This window comes from Ursus arctos, unplaced genomic scaffold (assembly GCF_023065955.2).
Source record: "Ursus arctos isolate Adak ecotype North America unplaced genomic scaffold, UrsArc2.0 scaffold_8, whole genome shotgun sequence".
Classification (NCBI taxonomy): domain Eukaryota; kingdom Metazoa; phylum Chordata; class Mammalia; order Carnivora; family Ursidae; genus Ursus; species Ursus arctos.
In genome coordinates, this window is record NW_026623100.1 from 6,269,408 (window position 1) to 6,283,820 (window position 14,413).

Sequence of the window (14,413 nt, forward strand, 5' to 3'; positions counted from 1 at the left end):
AAGTGATACAGATTCAAAGAGAGCAAATAGGAGCTTTCCCAATGAAAATGTGGAAAATCCAAGAATTAAGGTGCCGTTATTTCGATTTGAAGAGAGTACAGTCTATTTCTTAGAATATGTGACTCAGGGCATATTTCTTTGTCATTGTTCTGAGGTTCACTTAACCATAAAGAGGAAACATGACAACAAAAGTGGAAGGGAGCTCAGCGAAGCATGGCTGGCTTGACAATAGGCTTTCTGCAGGTTAGCCAAAATTAACTGGCAAAAGCTCGCCCCGACCCCTTTGTCTGCTACATTTGCACCATAATGTCGGTCTCTCTTCGCGTATTTCACAGATGGAGTTTGACCATTTATCCCAAAAGATGGAAAAAGTCATTTTTGGGGCTGTCCATAAAAGTTACTTTACACGGTATTGTGCAATCCTACTACAAAAGATACAAAAGGGAAAGTACACTTCACATGGCCACAATTAGGGCTTCTGTTTCCGCTCTCCTGCCCTTGTCAAAGCTTTGATTTAGTTTTCCTCGGTTTTGTCCAAGGGTCATTACAGATGTCTGCAGACGATTAGCATCTCCCCCCACAGCCCCGATCCAACTGGGTGATTAGCGAATTAAAACTTTGCATTCTTCTCTGTCTACTGAGACGTATTGGGAAGTATGAACAACTGTGGCTAATTGTGGAGACCTGAGGGGAGCATCAAGGTGTTTGTCTCTGCATTTGGGTAGCTAAATATTAAGTTAGCAACTGGGCACCCCATTATGTCACATGCTCCAGCATTTAATGAAGCATTCAGCTCTGAAACTTAGAAACAATTGTATCCTTGATCGGGAGCTTCAGGAACATTTTGCATCCATGCCATATCCAAATGGTGCCAACCTAACCCTTTGTAAGCCATATTTGGTGAATACCATGAACAGTGTTGAGCGTATTTGCGGACTGCGTTTCAGAAACTGAAACCCCTGCTAGATAAGGACTTGGTATATTTTCCAAAGCATTCAAGACCTATGCATTAGGGCAAGTGCCAACTATAAACAAGGCATTCAGATGATCCAGGGGAGGCCGTGTCTTTGATTTCAAGTGGCGAGTGCAGTATAAGAAAAACTCTCCTGGTCCCACCTTTGTTAGCAGAGTGAATGTTTGATTTGGTTGGCAGGCAGAGGAAGGAAAGTAAGCCTTTGGCAGGACTTCCCCAACCACGTATATACAGGATATAGCATCTACAGGCAGGTCTGAGGGATAAAGCACAAATGTCAGACTTCCGTTCGAAGTAGGCATTCTGCAAAAAATATGTATATTTCAATACTGTATCCCACAAGAAAGAGAAAGAAAAAATATTTTTAATACGTTCCATCCCTTCACTTTGCTCGTAATTCTTTGGTGATGAATCAAACAGGTGGACACACATATCCCCAAAAGTGTAGAAATTGTTGGAAAGTGAGAAGGGAGAAGGTCACATTAAGCAACACACTGAATCAAAAACGTAGTTAATACTCAAATGCAGACTCTCCTGATTTCAACCTTATCCCTCAATACGTCTACACAGGCTCAAAAACATTGGCAGCCAAACACATCACTGACCAAACCCCATTTCATGACTTTGCCTCCTGGAGAAGTCAGCATCCTCACTGTGTAGGATCAAAATGTGTTACCACTACAGCATGACTCATTCTGTCTTCACTGAGAAAGGATCCCCCCACTATTAGAATAAAGGGGCCTATTGATGAAGTCTGAAAAGGCGAGTTTGAGTTCTGAGACCATCTTTGGTTTTCCATTTTTTTGAGAAAAGATGTTTATAATGGCAGATTGCATGCCCACTGCTGATGAGCAAGGAACAAACATACAAAGATAGGAGCATCCATCAGCAGTCTCCAGACAATCCCTTTACGTCTTATAAAAAAAGCAATTTCCAAGTCAATACATTGACTTAGAGAGAACTAATTGCAGATAAGGGGAGCTAAGCCCAATTCTTTAGTTGTAGGATATTCTGGGACCAAAAACTCTTGCACTAAATCACGTTTGTTTTTTTTTGTTTTTTGTTTTTTGTTTTTTTTAAAGATTTTATTTATTTATTTGACAGAGATAGAGACAGCCAGTGAGAGAGGGAACACAAGCAGGGGGAGTGGGAGAGGAAGAAGCAGGCTCATAGCGGAGGAGCCTGATGTGGGGCTCGATCCCACAACACCGGGATCACGCCCTGAGCCGAAGGCAGACGCTTAACCACTGTGCCACCCAGGCGCCCCTAAATCACGTTTGTTAAATATCGAGCTAGATAGGAGTTACAGACCAGTATCCTGCTAAACAGGGTTTTGTTCTAACTGTGTTATTCCCTTTACCATAAATCTCCAAATTCTACAGTAACTCATAGAGGACTTTCAGTTTAGCAATAAGGAAACATCATTAGTGGTATAATGTGACAAGGTAAACAATAATTGCTAATTGAACGAAGGTAAACATCACTAGTCTTTACCAGTGCTGACATTTGAAATAGATGCAATTTTCATCAGTCCGACTGCTCTGCTTTTCTAAGAGTGAAAGAGCTTTCTTACAGGGAAATCTTATTTTCTTACTCGATATTAATTTGCTTTCCCACTTTCCATTTTATGTTCCTCGTACATCGTTCGAAAAGTGGATATTCTCCAGGTGTCTGGGTGGCTCAGTCAGTTAAGTGTCCGACTCTTGATTTTGACCCAGGTCATGGTCTCAGGATCATGGGATCCAGCCCTGCAGGGGACTCTGTGCTCTGCGAGGAGCCTGTTTGAGATTCTTTCCCTCTCCCTCTCCCTCTGCCCCGCCTCACACTCGTTCTTTCTCTGTCAAGTAAATAAATAAATCTTTAAAAAAAAAAAAAAGGTGGATATTCTCACCAAACAAAGAAAAGAGACAATGAATGGGGGACATTTCTATGATTTAAGACTTGCCGGCCGTAACCATAAGGGAGCATTTCCATTCTCACCAGTCCATAATCTTCCCAGAATCCTCATCACTTACTCCCTGAATCTCCTTAGCTCTTCCCTTTATACCATGTTGCTTTATTTCATTGGAGACACATATTCATGATAGAAATTCATATCAGGTTGAGGCATTCCCTATGCTTTCTAGACTACCGTGAGGTGTATGGGACAACTGAAAATATACTTGCTCATTTGGTTTTCTTTTGCCTTTTTTTTTTCTTTATTTGAGACTTGATCTGGAGCTTTCTAAATATAATCATGATGAAGAAGAGGAGGAGGGGGAATATATTAGTCATGGCTAGGTTATGGCCATTTCATTTACCTTCCACACATTTCATTTTGGGGCATGAAAAAAGATACTCTTTACTAAGCTAGAAAACAGGTGTAAACCAGGACGGTCCTAGGCAACCCTACATCACCTACATCAAGCTAATATCAATCGAATCCTTATCACAAGCAGTTTTACTTCTGTCAATGTATTTATTCTTCATTACAGTCCTACATATCAAGTACTATTATTCTCTTATTTAACAAATGAATACATTGAGGCGTGGAGAGATTGAGTAACGGCACCATAGTAACTTAGCTCAAAACTACGACAGTCCAGGATTCAAATAATGATTTGATTCCAGCACCTCTATCTAAAGTTGTTCTTAAAAAACTTAATTTTTTTCCACAGTATTTTCCTGATAATACATATAATTTTTCTAAAGAAGGAACTAAAGTGGGGGTGTCTGCTGGCTCAGTCGGGAAAGCATGCAACTCTTGATCTTGGGGTTGTGAGTTTGAGCCCCATGTTGAGTACAAAGATTACTTACAAATATTTTTTTTAAGAAGGAACTAAAGAAGTTTGTAAATCAAGACAAAATTCCCAAGAAATTATTGGACAAAAGTGTAGCACTGTTGCCTTAAAGCTCTGCATAAGAGTTTTATATATGATTTTCACACAATAATTAAAAACCAGTTGATATTAATAGATTTTTCTGTGGGGCCTTCTTCAGCAAAATTAAGTATATTGTCAATAAAATATAGAGAGCATAAATGACGTACGGAGACGTACTTTTTTTGTAGTGATTTTACTGATAGCTTCTCTTGTTTACTCCATAAGCACCACATAATAAGCCTGTAGTAACTCATAGTTTGTGTACCTCTTTTGCACACACACACACACACACACACACAAACACAAATCATGAATCATTAGTAGGTCCAAAGTGATGGCTTAAAGAAAAAAAATAGAGAAAAACTGCAGATCTGAAAGACTCTTTAATGAATTGAATGATCGTGTCCCCCAGTTAGTATGTTGAGACCCTAACCATCAATGTGGTGGTATTTGTGGGGCCTTTGGGAAGTAACTTAGTTTAGATGTGGTCTTGAGAAAGGTCACCCCTGATGGAATTAGTGTCCTTATAAGAAGAGGAAGAAAGATCGGAGCACTCTGTCTCTCTGCCACATGAGAACACAGTGAGAAGGACGCCTTTGGCAAACCAGGATAGGGTCAGAAACCCTCTGCCAGTACTTTGATTTTGGGCTTTCCAGCATCCCAACTTATAAGAAATATTGTCTTCTGTTAAAGTCTTCAGTCTAAGATATTTTGTTATATCAGCCTGAGCATAACTAACTGCTATCCATAGGATAAATGAAATTTCCTTAGGGCCCTTGACCCATAAGGCCAGGCTTCATAGGTCACATCTTTCTTCCTTTGGGCTTTCCAATTTTTCATCTACCTCCAGTGAATACGTTTGTTTTGTTTTGTTGTTTTCTTTGGAGGGGGAGGGAGGGGAAGACTTTTTTTAAACTTATTTTATTTTATTATGTTATTTTTCAATTTTTTTTGAAAGATAGTTGGCATATGACATTGCATTAGTTTAAGCTGTACAACATAATAATTTGAATATATCCGTATGGGGCAAAATGATTACAAGGTTTTTTTTTTTTTTTTAAGTAAACTCTACCTTCAACATAGGGCTCAAAGTCACAACCCTGAGATCAAGAGTTGCATGCTCTATGGACTGAGCCAGCCAGGATCCCCACAAAATGATAACAAGTTTAATTATCACATTCATCCCCAAACAGAATTACAATCTTTTTTCTTATGATGAGAACTTTTAAGACCTAATATATTAGTAACTTTCAAATATAAAATAACAAGTATTGTTAACTATGGTCACCGTGATGTATATTATACCACCAGAATTACTTACCTTATAATAGAAACTTTTTATCTTTTGGCCCCCTTCACCCATCCTACCCTTCCCCATTCCCACCATCAATCTATTTTCTGAGCTGAGCTGTTTCAGATTCCACATAGAAGTGAGATAATAGATTATTTGCTTTCTCTGTCTGATTTATTTCATTTAACATGATGACCTGAAATTTCACTCATGTCATGACAACTGGCAGTATTTCTTTCTTTTTGTATGGCTGACTAATAATCCATTGCATATCTATACCACATTTTCTTTATCCATTTATCTGTTGATGTTTGATGGACACTTAGGTGGTTTCCATGTCTTGGCCATTGTAAATAATGCTGTAATGAATTACTGGGGGTGCAGATGTCTATTCAAGATAATGACTTAATTTCCTTTGCATATATACCCAGGAGTGAGTTTGCTGGATAATATGGTAGTTCTATTTTTAAGTTTTTGAAGAATCTTTATACTGTTTTCCTTAATGGCTGCACCAATTCACATCCCACCAACAATGGATGAGGATTTCCTTTTCTTCACATCCTCACCAACAGTTATGGCTTTTCTTTTCGATAATAGTCATTTTAACAGGTGATATCTTATGAGGGTTTCAATTTTCATTTTCTTCATGATTAGTGATGTCAAGCACTTTTTCATGTACCTGCTGGCCATTCATACATCTTCTTTGGGAAAATATCACTTTAGGTTCTTTGTTCATTTTTGTTTTTTGTTTTTTTTTCAATAATAATTTTTTATTATGTTATGTTAGTCACCATACAGTACAGCCTTAGTTTTTGATGTAGTGTTCTATGATTCATTATTTTCATATAACACCCAGTACTCCATGCAATATGTACCCTCCTTAATGCCCATCACCGGCCTATCCCAATCCCCCACCCCCTTTCCCCTCTGAAGCCCTCAGTTTGTTTCCCAGAGTCCATAGTCTTTCGTGGTTCATTCCCCCTTCTGTTTACCCCCTTTCATTCTTTGTTCATTTTTAAGTTGGATTTTTTCCTATTGAATTGTATTAATTCCTTATATATCTTAGATACTAACTCCCTATCAGATAGTGTGGTTTCCAAATATTTACCCCATTCTGCATTTTGTCAATTGTTTATTTTGCTGTGCAGAAACTGTTTATTTTTCTATCGTCTCATTTACAATTTTTGCTTTAGGTGTTATATCCAAAAAAGCATGCAAAGACCAGCGTCAAAGAACATTTTCCCTATGTTTTCTTCTAGAGGTTTTATAGTTTTAGGTCTTTTTCTTTTTTTTTTTTTAAGATTTTACTTATTTATTTGACAGAGAGAGAGACAGCCAGCGAGAGAGGGAACACAGGTAGGGAGAGTGGGAGAGGAAGAAGCAGGCTCCCAGCGAAGGAGCCTGATGTGGGGCTCAATCCCAGGACTCTGGGATCACGCCCTGAGCCGAAGACAGATGCTTAGTGACTGAGCCACCCAGGCGCACCCATGGTTTTAGGTCTTATATTTAAGTCTTTAACCCATTTCAAGTTAATTTTTGGGAGATGTAAGTTAGGGGGTCTAGTTTTATTCTTCTGCGTGTTAATATCCAATTTTCCCAGCATCACTATTGAAGAGACTTTCTTTTCTTCATAAAGTATTCTTAGCTCTCTTGTCAAAAATGAGTTGATTGTACATGCATGAGTCTATATTTAGGGTCCTGATTCTGTTCTATTGGTTTGCGTCCATTTTTATGCCAGTACCATACTGTTTTAATTACTATAGCTTTGTAATATAATTTGAACTTAGGAAATGTGATGCTCCTGGTATTATTCTTCTTTCTCAGGATTTTTTTGGCTATTTGGGGTCTTTGGTGTCATAAAACTCATATAGATTTTAGGATTGGTTTTTCTATTTCAGCAAAAAAAAAAAATGTCTTTGGAATCTTGATATGGATTGCATTGACTCTATAGATGGTTTTAGGTAGTATGGATATTTTAGCAATATTTATTTTCCAATCCATGAACACAGGTTATCTTTCCACTTACTTGTGTACTCTTCAATTTCTTTCACCAAAGTCTTATAGTGTATAATATACAGATCTTACACCTTCTTTTTTAAAGATTCTATTTATTTATTTGACAGAGAGAGAGAAAGAGAAAGAGCACAAGCAGGGGGAGCAGCAAGTAGAGGGAAAGGGAGAAGCAGGTTCCCTGCTGAGCAGAAAGCCCAACATGGGGCTTGATCCTAGGACTCTGGGATCATGACCTGAGCTGAAGGCAGATGCTTAACCAACTGAGCCACCCAGGCACCCTGATTTTACACCTTGTTTGTTAAATGTATTTCTAAGTATTTTATTGTTTTTGATACTGTTGTAAATGTGATTATTTTCCCTATTTCTTTTTCAGATAGCTAATATAGAAATTCTACTGATTGTTTTATGTTGATTTTATATCCTGCAAATTATTGAATTTGTTGATTAGCTCTATAAGTTTTTTGGTGAAGTCTAGGATGATACATGAAATCATATCATCTGCAAATGGTTTTACTTCTTCCTTTCGGAATGAGATGTCATCTTTTGATATGAACATATGATTTTTATCTTTCATTTCATTAATGTTACTTACCACATTTATTTATGTATGTATGTTGAATCCTTACATCCCATGGATGAGTCTAACTTGATTGTGATGTATTGTACTTTCAATGTGCTGCTGAATTCAATTTGCTGGTATTTTGTTGATAATCACATCTATGCTCATCAGGGATATTGGCCTACAGTTTTCTTTTCTTGTAGTGTGCTTATTTTGCTTTGGTATCTAGGGAATGCTGGCCTTACAAAATCAGTTTGGGAGGTTTCCTTCCTCTTCAATTTTTTTTTTTTGAATGGTGTGAGAAATATTGGTATTCATCATTCTTTAAGTGTTTAGTAAAATTTGCTAGTGAAATCATCTAGTCCTGGGCTTTTCTTTGTTGAGAGGTTTTCATTTTTTTTATTTTTATTTTTTAAAGATTGTATTTATTTATTTGACAGAGAGAGAGACAGCCAGTGAGAGAGGGAACACGAGCAGGGGGAGTGGGAGAGGAAGAAGCAGGCTCCCAGTGGAGGAGCCTGATGTAGGGCTCGATCCCAGAACGCTGGGATCAGGCCGTGAGCCCTCCGGCATCATGTTCTGAGCCGAAGGCAGATGCTTTACCCCTAAGCCACCCAGGCGCCCCTGTTGAGAGGTTTTTAAATGCTGACTCAATCTTCTACACATTATTAACCCACTCAGATCTTCTATTTCCTTTTGATTCAGTCTTGGTAAGTTGTATGTGTCTATGAATTAATCTACTTTTCTCGGTTGTCCAATTTGTTGACAAATAGTTGTTCATATTAGTCTTTTATGATTCCTTGTATTTTTGTGATATCAGTTGTAATATCTCCTCTTTCATATCTGATTTTATTTACTTGGGTCCTCTCTCCCTATCTCTCTCTTTCTGATTAGCTCAAGTTTTGTCAATTTTGCTTCTCTTTTGAAAGGAACAAATTTTACTTTTGTTAATATTTTCAATTGTTCCTATTCTCTCTTTCATTATGTTTTACTCTAATATTTGTTATTTCATTCCTTCTGCTAACTTTGAGTTTAGTTTGTTCTCCCCCCCCCCCCCCAGTTACTTGAGCTATAAAAGTTAGGTTGTTTATTTGACCTTTTTTTTTTTTTTTTTTTTTTTTTTTTTCTGATGTATCCATTCGTCACTATAAACTTTTCTCTTAGGGCTGCTTTTGCTGCATCACATATATTTTTGTATATTCTATTTCCATTTTCATTCACCTCAAAGTATTTTTTTAAATTTCTCTTTTGATTTTGTTCTTTGTATCATGATCTCTATTTGGGTTATGCCACTGTCCCTGCTATGAGGTCGGGGGAGAGCTGCTGGCTGGGAACAGATGGATAGGACTGTTGGCTTGGTTCCCTGCCCAAGTGAGGCTGTGAGATAGACTCCACATTTCTGGGTCTTGGGTCATGCTGATTAGATGGTCAGGACTGGGTACCACATGCAGCAGTAGATGACACTATGAATTAGTCTCCTAGCCATAGCGGGGCAGCAGGGCAAACCCTAGGGGAATTCATTGTGTGGCCACAGTTCATTGTGTGGGGACCTGATTCAGGCACAATACACACTGAATCCCCTGGGTCTAGGGTGGTGATATTTGGGTGTCCGAATAAAATAAATTGTGCATATCTAGGGTGAGAATATTTTAGGCAAGGGAAAAATAACAAAGCAACATCCCCAATGTAAGAACAAAAAACTCACTTTGACCCAAAGGGAAAAGTCGAGTGAATTCAAGAGTGAATTCTTGACAAGGACCAGATCACATTAGCTCATGTAAACCAGCGTTTCTTGATGTCAGTGCCACTGTAATTTGAACCAGATAATTTTTGTTGAGGTGGCTGTCCTGTGCATTGTAGGCTTTTTAGAAGCTTTTTCTGGCCTCTGCCCACCCACTCCCACCCACTGTGACAACCAAAAGTGTCTCCAGACTTTGGCAAATGTTTTCTAGGAGGCACAATTGCCCCTGGTTGAGGGCCACTCTTGTAGACCATACAAAGTGCTCTGTATTTATTTCCTGTGTTATCCAAAGTCATTGATCTCTGAGCAAGGAAGTTGCAGGCTCTGATGGACATTATGTAAAGGACCATGCTGGACATGAGGGTAAGCAGAAAGTCAGTGGGCCAGTGAGGAGACAAAGGGGGAGATCCAGGGGAGATACACCAGGCTGGAGCTGCTGAAGTCCTTATTGGTAAGACTTACTAATGGGTGGGATAAAGGATGTGAGAGATAGACAACAAAGAAGACTTCAATTTTTGACTAGGGTAACTAGAGAATGATAATGTCATTATGATGGTTAATTTTATGTGGCAACTTGACATGGCGAAGGGATGCCCAGATAGCTGGTAAAACATGGTTTCTGGTTGTGTCTGTGATGGTTTTGACAGAGAAGATTAGCACTGGAATCAGTAGACTCAGTAAAGAAGATCTGCACTCACCAGTGCAGGGGGCATCATCATCCAGTGAGGGCCTGAGTAGAACACAGACACAAGAAAGGGTACATGTGCCCTCTTGACTTGAGCTGAAACACCCGTCTTCTCCTGCCCTTGGACCTCAGCACTCTTGATTCTTGGGCCTTCTGTTTCTCTAGATTTCAGACTTGGACCAGAATTTACTCCATCGTCTACCCGATTCTCAGGCTTTTGGATTCAGACTGAATTTCTCCTTCTCCAGCTTGCAGATGTCAGATTGTGGAAATTTTCAGCTTTAATAATCACATGAGTCAATTCCTAGAATAAATATTTTCTTATGCCAGCTATCTATCTATTTTATTGGTTCTGTTTCTCTGGAGAAACTGGATGCAGCCATTGACTTAGGTAAGAAACCTTCAACAGGGTAAGGGGTGAAATGTTATGGAGTGGGTATCGGGACTGTAAGAGGAACAGTTTGGAAGGAATGGCAATTCTGTATTGGACACATTTGAGATTTTTCTTTAGCTATCCAAGTTGAGAGAGCGGGTAGGTTGTGGGATACCCAAGTTGGAATTTCAAGAGAGTGATTTGGTACAAAAACCAAAAATTGAGAATCAGTGTTAGATGCATTTAAAATCATGGGACCAGATTTAATCATCTAGAATCCTGGTACAAAAATGTATGCCAAAATGTGTTCTAGAATCTCCCACAGGACGTTAGCATTTTTGAGGGAAAAACACTGATGTTTGCCATATGTCAGACAGCACCTAAACTACTAACGTAAGGTAGCTTACAGTCTCAACACTAGATCAAATCACACTCCTTTTAATGCCATCATATTTTTGTGAACTATAATATAGAAGTACTGCATGAAAACCAATGTGGAACAAAAATGAGGATGGTAGGGGCGCCTGGGTGGCTCAATCGTTGGGCATCTGCCTTTGGCTCAGGGCGTGATCCCAGAGTTCTGGGATCGAGCCCCACATCAGGCTCCTCTGCTGGGAGCCTGCTTCTTCCTCTCCCACTCCCCTGCTTGTGTTCCCTCTCTCGCTGGCTGTCTCTCTCTGTCAAATAAATAAATAAAATTAAAAAAAAATGAGGATGGTGATGTCCAGTTGGGTTTTATGATGTGAGAAGTTGCACAGTGCCTAACAGGTGCACACATCACAGTGGTAACAAGAGAACCATATTATTTTTCTGTCAGATATGCTGTATTTTAATATGACTGTGAAATAGTTGGAACATATATTAGTTTCCTATGACTGTTGTAATAAATTACCACAAATTTAGTTACTTAAAACAACACAAAATTATTCAATTGCAATTCTGGAGGTCAGAAGTCCTAAACTGGTTCTCTAAGCTGAAACTAAGATGTGAGAAGGACTGCACTCCTCCTGGAGGTTCTGGCAATGATTCATTTCCTTGCCTTTTCTGGCTTCTAGAGCTGTGTCCCTTGTAGGACTTGACTCATGGCCCCTGCCTCATCTTCCAAACCAGCAATCCAGCATCTTCAAATCTCTCTGTTTCTATCATCACATTACCTTCTCCTGTCTTCTTTGACTTTTCCTGCTTCTTGCAAGGATCTCGGTGACTGCATCCTCTCACTCAGTTAATCCAGGACAGTCTGCCTATCTCAAGACCCTTAAATTAATCATACATTCAAAGTTCTTCTTGCCATATAGGGTAACATATTCACAGATTCTAAAGCTTTGGATTTGTTATCTTTGAAGGCCATTATTCAGCCTACCCCAGGGCATAAGTGCGTAGTAATTTGTGCAGAGCTAACGACTTAAAAAAATGTAATTGGTATGTGTTTCTTTTGGCCTGGGGTATTCTGCACCTGATTTTAGCCAAAAGGCTGAGAAGCGATGGCCTGGGGTATTCTAAGAAACAACAACAACAAAACAACAACAACAACAACAAAAACAAAAAACAAAATAACAAAAAACCCCAAATAAACAAACTACTAAGACACTAAGGGTAATAAGAACTGTGAAAAACTTACGATCTTTTGCCTAAGAAGTAAAATAGTTAGAGAACCAAATATTTCCAAATACTGAATCCCCCCCCTCCAAATTCAACATTTATACTTCGGGAAGATAGGAAGGATTCAGCAAAGAAGTTGAAAGAGGAATAGTTAATGACGTAGGAGAAAAACCAAGAAAGTATGACGTCTCACAGGGCAAGTGAAAAAGTGTTTCAAGAAGGAGGAACAATCAAATGTGTTTAATATTTCTTTTAGTGTAAGACCGAGGGTGGGATCTGATCTTTGTATTTGGAGACAATTGAGACCCCTAATATAAATAAAAATATAAATGCATTTCAGTCGTTCAGTGCCTTATTATAGTCTACTGAACAATCATCTAAGCTTCAGGAAAACACTTGTGACTCAGTGTATTTATGGCAAATTTTTTGTATATCTATTTATCTGTTATCTATCATCTCTATCTATCTATCTATCTATCTATCTATCTATCATCTATCTATCTATCTATCTTATATTTCCATTCTTTGCCTGAAATTCAAATTTGAGTATTCTGTATTCATTTGCTAAATCTGACAATCTTATTTTAGGGGTTATTAGACTATCGACCTCCTACCTAGATCGATCTCTTTCTTGTGTATTGCCAAAATGGTCAAGAGGCCAGCATTCACTCCTCACCTTTTCAGAAAGCCAGGAGGAAGGCCAGATGTAATGACAGCTGTTCATCAAGAAATTTTCCTGAGGTTCCAGCCTGTACCAACGTCATACAGTCAAAGTAAGCAGCTAAAGAAAAGCATTATTAATGAATTTCTCTGGAAATATGTGTATTTCAAGTTTGGACCTTACAAAAGAATATTTCACCAACAATCTGGATTCCATGTGTAGTAGCCCTGTGGATCTAGTTGCTTTTTTAACTGGCCCTGAGTTCATCTGGAAACATTCAGTCTTGGCAAAGGAGCACAGTCAGCATATAATTGATTTAATTAATAATTCATGTGTTCATTCAACAAACACTTAACAGAGCTCATGCCATCTCAAGCAACATGCTGGAGACTTGTTAAGTGCCAGGCAAGAGAGCCCAAGACTGGCCGCATTCTGCCTGATGGGTTTATTAGGGACAAAGCAAGAAGCAGAAAGAGTAGATCACAGAGCAAAGTATATGCGATGTATCGACATTAGGTAATTTCATTTACCCGTTTTTAAACGCTATCCATTTTTCTCAGTTGAATTATATTTACTTATAAAAATATATACCCACATTATGCTATCAGGAGCTTCATCAGAAAGATTTGAAGTGGCTTTCCCCTTAATTACCTCTACCAGTTTCCAGCAGAATATCAAATGAGCTGAGCAAAATATCTGTTACAGACCACCCACTCCACTGACCTCAATAAAATGTTTATTTCAACATCTAGATAGAACAATTGGAATGTCTGCATTATTGAGCAATGGCCAGGTAAAATTCACATGAAGCTCATCTTCTTTTTCAAACTGGTATTTGCTGAAATTGCTGTCTTTTAAATTCCCTTATTTTTTAGGGAACAGATTTTCATTAATGGTTATATAATTTTGTACCTTTTAATTCAAAACTTGCGATGGCTTTTTTTTTTTTAGTAGATGCTAAAAGTAGATCTATTTTTCATGAAGGCAGAAGCACTACGTAATATTCCCTGTCCCTGTATGAATCATTAGAGGGTATATTGTGTTTATACTTGCAGTTTGGACAGGGGTGATTGAAAAGAAAGCAATCCACTTTAAGCCTAGTGAATAAGCTCACTGTGCAAGACTAAGTTATTATTACAGGCTAATTCAATTTTGTTTTTATCATTAATATTATCTGTCTATTGAGAAAACTCCATCCTTCAAGTATTAATTTGCAAGGTTCCCCAGAAACCACCCAACAGTAAAAAACTATAGAGAATCCAAACAAAAAGATGTTAACCAAGGCAACACTTTTTAAAAACAGTAAGATTGCACGTAGGAAATCCAATGACAAGAGGCTTAAAGAGAAGATCTTCAGTTTCATGTTGCACAGATCCTTCATGGAGAGAAGAACACCTTGCCAATTGCTTTCCCCCAACCTCTTCTTCATTTAAAGATTCATTAAGTTTCCACTTGGCCTTCTCCCAAACTCTCCATACTGCCTCTGGCCAATAACCACTCATCAAGAATTGCTTTGCTATGAGCGTGTGAAACAGGATCTTCCCCCTGCCCCGTGCCCAAGGGGAATCAGAAGCATTTCACCTAAGAATTTGGAAGAATTTCATGTCCGTTTAAAAATATGCTTTCCCTGGACAGTTTTCAGGAGACATTTGCTAAT